Source organism: Haliotis rubra, unplaced genomic scaffold, assembly GCF_003918875.1.
Source record: "Haliotis rubra isolate DU_JTF1 unplaced genomic scaffold, ASM391887v1 Scf54, whole genome shotgun sequence".
Taxonomy (NCBI): Eukaryota; Metazoa; Mollusca; class Gastropoda; order Lepetellida; family Haliotidae; genus Haliotis; species Haliotis rubra.
In genome coordinates this window covers 1780115-1787171 of record NW_025767235.1, presented here as the reverse complement: position 1 = coordinate 1787171, position 7057 = coordinate 1780115, and positions in this window count along the sequence as shown.

The window sequence follows — 7057 nt, the reverse complement described above, 5'->3', positions numbered from 1 at the left end:
GGGGGGAGAAATAACTGATACTTTATGAAAAAATATAGATTTTAAACGGTATTGCATATTCCTATATATCCTTTGAGGATAACAAGGTTTCACAAAACATTTTTTATCTCGTATTTCTCTTTCCTTTGAGCAAATATGTACTTGTGGTCTATGAAGTTGAAACTCTTGAGCGAATTTGACAATTAGTTAACCCCTCCAAAACTGAATTTTAAAGGATGAACAGACAGAACCGCACTGAGGTGTTTACAAACCTGCGTTTTTTGGAATCTCTGTACATCATCATCCGAGCGCAATACAACATGTACTGCACAGGTTTGCAACCACTGAACTATCTTATGTCCATTCGTCGACCAACATCTTACATAGCTTGTTTATAAAACTTGGTCCTTGGTGTCAGCTAAAGTATGATCAGCAATGCATTGAATCGGAACCAGACAACTGGATACCCAGTCACATGCAGGTGGTCGACAGCGTTCTACCACTCAGATGAAAAACAGGTTTCCGATTACAGCATGGAGTCATCACTCCGTGACTGTCACCACACTCTGAAATGACCTGCTGAACGTCAGTGACCTTGACGGTAGTTTACAGACGTAAACAGGTAGTAATCGTCATCGTGAGGCTGTCTGATTTGGGAAGGGCATACATTCTCACTCCACTGGCCCAACTTCACGTTATAGTACATGGGCTTATGATATGTAGCAAATATACTTTCCGTGGAAAGCGCATGTTAATTTTTGAAACCACTGGTAATTGTAATCAGTATTGCATATGGATTCAGAAAATAGCATGGTTCCATTTTTTTTCTGATGATTTAAGTATCATTCTGGGGTAACTGAACATCGTACCCGTAATCGAGCTGCAACATCTATGTGAGAAAAACATATTTTTATAAACCATAGGCATGTAGTAAATCAAAATGTACCTTGTGATGGATGTTTTACAACTACCATTATATATCATGAATTTCAATAATATATGTATGCATAATATACTATGATCATAATTGCCCCTGCCAAAACCGAACGTTTGTTGCAGAGGGTATGTATTCAACCCTGTCTGTGTGTGTGTGTATTTATGCGTTAGCAACTTTACTCAAAAACTACTAGATGGATTTGAATGGAACTTACTGGATATATTGGGTATGTCCCCAGGGCAAATCAATTACATGTTGAAGAAAGTACACTCTTAAGAAAAAAAAGCAAAGCAAAATATCATTGAAAAAATTGTCATATTCAATTATATGTAAATCAACGAAAATAAACGGTACAGCCTTGTAATTATGTAGAGCAATACATTGATATCTGGTGCACACTTCACAAGGATGACATTACTGCTGTCCACGAGGTGGCGTTGACGTTACTACCTTGTATGACCACCTCTTATTCCTACACGTTTATCGATCAGATCCCGCAGATAATCAATTGGTTTCAGATCCGGGGATCTGGAGGGCAAGGGGAGGACATTAATGTTGTTATTGGCCAGGTAGTCCACTGCAGCACGTGCTGTGTGACGTCGGGCATTGTCCTGTTGATGCTGCTACCTCTGGCGGTCGACAAGGCGATGCACGTGAGGACAGAGAAACTGGTCGATATATCAAGCGTCCGTTAGATTGCCTTGGACGAGCACCAATTCCGATCTGCAGGTGTATGAGATGGCTCCCCACACCATGACACCATATCCATCAAATCGACACGTTGTCTTCCATCACGTCGCTTGAGGGGATACTGCAATCCATCACTGAACCATATGTGCCTCCAGTTTCCAAAGTTCCATGGCTGCACCGTGTTACACCACCTGATTCGCGGACGTTGATATAATCGTGTCAGAGAGGGGACGTCCGGCACCGTTCTTGTACTGTGTCCAGGGCGGAATGATGGCAGTCACGTAGGTGAGTTACCCGGATGTAGCGATCTTGGGCTAGTGTGGTGACTCGCGGTCTTCCTGGTCTTCCTGGTCATGTGTGGAATTGGAATGCACAAAACAATCCCACAAACGATTTACTGTGCTGGGATGAACACTGAAGGTCCTCGCCACAACACTCTTTGATTCGCCAGCTTGTAATGGTCCAGTGGCAAAATTTCGGTCAATATTTTCTCATTCAATTTTTGCAAGGTCTTGGATGAATTTACTAGATGCATTTGGGTCTTCTATAGTTATATGTTGTACTCATGCTTTGCACGTGAAAAGCAATAATTGTGGGTTTTGGTTGTGTTCCATAACAGTCAAACTCATCATGACAATCAAGATCGATAAAACCATTCAAAATCGTTTATGGTTGAATTCGCTCACGCATGTTCTTCTAAACCATACCAACAACAATATTCAACCTTCAAAACAGATTTAATTTGACATGTGCGTACTGACTTTCGATCATTAATTTTCAAATTTTATTTTGCGTTTCTATTTTTCAAGAGTGTATGTTAAAGTAAATGTACACGGAGGTACTTTGAAAATAATCACAGTGTTAAGGAAATGGGGAATATGAATAATATCTGAAAACGTTGGATTTGGATTTGGATGGATTTGAATTAATCTTGGTGGTTATGTTAGGTATGACACAAGGACTATCTGCGTACGTTTTGGTGAAAGTACATTAAAGTACAAGTACACAGTAGTGGTATGTTCTCTAACGAGAGCCCTCTAGTTTCCAAATAAAGAAAAACATATGAGTAGAATTCATGCTTGTGTTTGTATGTCAAATAATTTCGAAGCTTGTATTTCAACAGCATATTTTGTTCTTGCAGGTAAATGACGGATTGATTGACAATGCAAGTTATTTTACAATGCTAAATCATTGTGAAAGTTGAAATAAATATACTAGTACACATTATATATTGCGCTCGCATACCCCACTTGTAATATGTAGTTATCTCTTTACTATGATATAATTTGTCACTCCTGTATTAACACATTCAGTTTATATTGACGGCAGATTTGGCTTTATGTCATTTGTCATTTAATTATCCAGACAGAAGTGTCAGTGTGTCAATTCTGACTGTAATGGTAGGCCTGATTTGACACTTGTGCATGGCTATATGACAGTAACAATAACTTTACTTGGGTACTACTATTACTACATAAGAGTATCATGGTTGTATATATTATGAACTGGAAGAATACATTAATTGAATAAATGGTTTCCATGAATATAGGCCAATACTTACAATGTTGGTGTCCGATGAAGGATAGATAATAATTGATTCATTTATATGATTATGTCATATGTTTTGTCACCAAATTGAAATTAGAAGCATATTATGTGGTTACTTCTATATCATGCGTCATAAGCTACCTTTTGATATGCTACATGACTATGTTGTGATAAGTTTATGAAAATATTTTTTCTAGAAATGGTGTCGCAAGCAATTTAGGAAACTCTTATAGCAAACAGAAAAAATGGAGCCATGTTTTTTCTAAATCCATACACAATAGTGACTACAATAATTTATTAGTATTGGTTCCAACAATTAACATGTAATTCCCACGCATTTCCACAAGCCCCTGCACTGTTACTACCTTTGAATGTGGTGGTCCTTTGCAAACATTTGAGTAGTGTATATTTCTTTGTTGGAACGAAAGGCAAAAGTAAACAAAGATATAGAAATATCCTACTGTAACTTTGTTGTCTGTAAAATATACGATATTTCTGTAAACATTTTACAATAAACTCTTCACTTTGACCTTTTATGAAATTTATGTTGATTTAGTCCACCTTTAAGTAATATTCCAGCAATATCACTGCAGGGGCACACCGGAAATGGGCTTCACACATACTGGAAAATCGAACTGGATTCTTCGGCGTGGAACGCTTTAACGACGAGGTCAACCCATCACCCCTGTACAGAAGGTTGTTAAGGTTTATAATCTCACAAACAATGCAGTGCCAGCATACGTTGTTTTATAAGAACAATCCACTTTGTGTAGGTGTGTGGGTGAGAAAGAGTGCGTACGAAACACTTGTCATGCGGTCACACAAGCTCCACCCGCATTTGAGTACACCTAAATAAGGAGACCGAACACAGATATAGACTCCCTGCTCATGTACAGTGTAGGTTTTGCAAATGATATGTGAGCTACCTACGGGGGAAGGAATCTAGATACGCAAATTCTATGGATTGAAGAGATGGCTGTGAATTGTTAATTTGAAAGGTCAAGGTTTTTTCTGCCATTGTATTTTTGCAAAGGTGTTAGATTCCAGATTAACAATCTTGAAAGTAACGTATGTACCTTCTGTATTCCTGGATGAATCCAAGTAATTATTTGCGTAATGTATTGCCAAAGAATTTTTTAATATTTGGAGAGGTAATTATCGTGAATATGCTTACGTCGGCAGATACAATCACAATGGCATCAGCATATACACTGAAGGGACGATATAGTCGTCGACGGCAGCGACATTACAATCCAGTATCTATTGTACAACTCAAGCTCTTTGTCTGGGGAAAATAATCATCGTGCATAGTGTTGAGTCAATAAAAAGAGCCACGCCCATGACGAACATCAATATACGTGTACAGTGTATTTAACAGTTGCTTGGATGTTGATATACACAAATGATTGAAACCATCCTTAGGTCTCTACATAATTGAGTGGAACACAAGATTCATGCGGCTTATTAAGCCTTCTGCATTGTCGTGAGGCTGCATGTTTTGTTGCTATTGAGTATAGTTTTAAACTTTCAGCAATATTCCAGGAACCCCATTGGCTTGTACCACTTGTATTAACACTATCTGATAAATTCATACACACATGAATATCATATAGTCGGAATAGTCCAGTCGAATTAGCGGACATTAAGTATATACCTAGAAAGGGTTTTCGTTTATATTTACAATAGGTGGAGGCGAGGATCTGACAGCCTTTTGAAGTTTCTGAAACAAAGCCATACAACTCCCATAGGCAGTACATGCCCCACAGACAAATTAATCAGGTGAGCATGAAACAATAATATATTGTTGGTGATTTCCCCTTCGGATATTTAACAACACACAGAAACGGCCTGGTTTAGGGATAGGGGTGACACTGTGCAACAAGCAGCCAGGTTGTCCCATTAACTTAACTGTTGTAAATTCTCCCTTTGTATTGATTACTTAGAAGTTATCGATCACAATCATTTGTATCTGTCTGAACAGCTGACAACTGCTGTGTATCAGCAGAGATCCCAGACTGATTCGTTTAGATTCTCGCCGTCACTAACAAAACTCTTGAACTGATCACAGATCCTGACAGTAATTGATTTAAAACATTATGTTGCTGGCAGGTGCAATCATGGCAACATTTGTTCAGGGGGATTGAGCAGTGTGACATCTCTTACTGTTCCGCTTCTTCAAATTCTAGAACTAACAAATAACATTTTTAGTTATTGGTTTTAGTTTTAAGCTCCCCTCAGCAGTTCAAAATTGAAAGCTCTGGTATTTATCTCGTAGGTCAATAAAAATCAATGTTTTCATTCAACAAAGCAACATAGCATCATTAAGGGATATGTAATTGAACAAATGTAAAGTTTAGTTTCTTTATGGAACCGTTAAGATTGAGCACACTTATTCAGTTCTTGGAATAACAGAATCCAATCACAAACTAATAATCTATTTTTCCTAACTGCATTATGTACTTATATTGGCATGTTGCCAGTAGAACGTTTTATAGCATTTAGTCTGAGACTGAATTCTCTAAACAGATTGCTCAATCTCTTTGACAAGTCAGGTATAGAATTCCAACATTTCCTTCAGGAGCTCCTGATATAACACAAGTTGATTGACATGCTCGCCACCTGGATTGCTGTTACACGTGGCTGTTTACAAGGCCTGATGTGTACACCTTCAGTGGATACATTGACACAATGGTGTCTATCCTTAGTTCCGTGAATTACATGTGATATGATTGACTTCTACCACCAGACTGCTTCGACCGGCTACAGACTACACGTCAAGTCGTCTAAAGTATTTAACATTGTAATTGTTGCTTATCAAATTAAATTATTTAGTATACTGCGTGCTTAGAGACAGGCTGCACTATCAATGTTTCAAATGTTCTGGCATTAGTCTGACAATTCAGTGCTTACTGATCACCATACAGGGCTTACCACCACACAGCGCTTACCGCCACACAGCGCTTACCACCACACCGCCACACAGCGCTTACCACCACACGGCGCTTACCACCACACAGCGCTTACCACCACACAGCGCTTACCACCACACAGCGCTTACCACCACACAGGGCTTACCACCACACGGCGCTTACCGCCACACAGCGCTTACCACCGCTTACCACCACACAGCGCTTACCAGACAGTTTGGGTAAGGTTGAAATCTGTCGTAATGTGAACACGGAGAATAGTCAATGAGTACAGTTGCCTAAGCAGCTGGTCATTGTTGTTCATATGTTTTGGAAGGTAGAGCAACAGCAAGGTCAACAAATGATTAAATGAGTTCAGAGGAAGAGGCGTTCCTTGATTCCACTGCTTTGATTGTTTTGTTTTGTCCGCAGCTGATTGTGGTGATCTGCTATGTGATTGAAACCGCTGCTTCAAAACGACATACATTCTCAGAGAGAGATGATAAAGATCGGAACGTTCTGATCAAGAACCATGGAACTGAGCATGTGGGAACATCAAGAACTGAGCATGTGGTTACATCAGGAACTGAGCATGTGGTTGCATCAGGAACTGAGCATGTGGTTACATCAGGAACTGAGCATGTGGGGACATTAAGAACTGAGCATGTGGTTACATCAGGAACTGAGCATGTGGTTACATCAAGAACTGAGCATGTGGTTGCATCAGGAACTAAGCATGTGGTAACATTAGCCATGCCTAGTTTTTTCGTCAATATGTTTCCAACTCATGAGAGCCCTCTACTGGCTATGTTATGTCGTGAGGCGTCCATCAACCTTTTCCTCCATGGTGGCATTTTGGGGGCTTCTTGCTTCTTGGATCACCTTCAGTGTTCCTTCAGTCCATCTTGATATACACTGTCCACATCTCAACAGTGGCAAAGAAGAAACACAATCCTCTAACACCATGTCCACAAAGAGGGCTGTTGGCCTTAGCCCT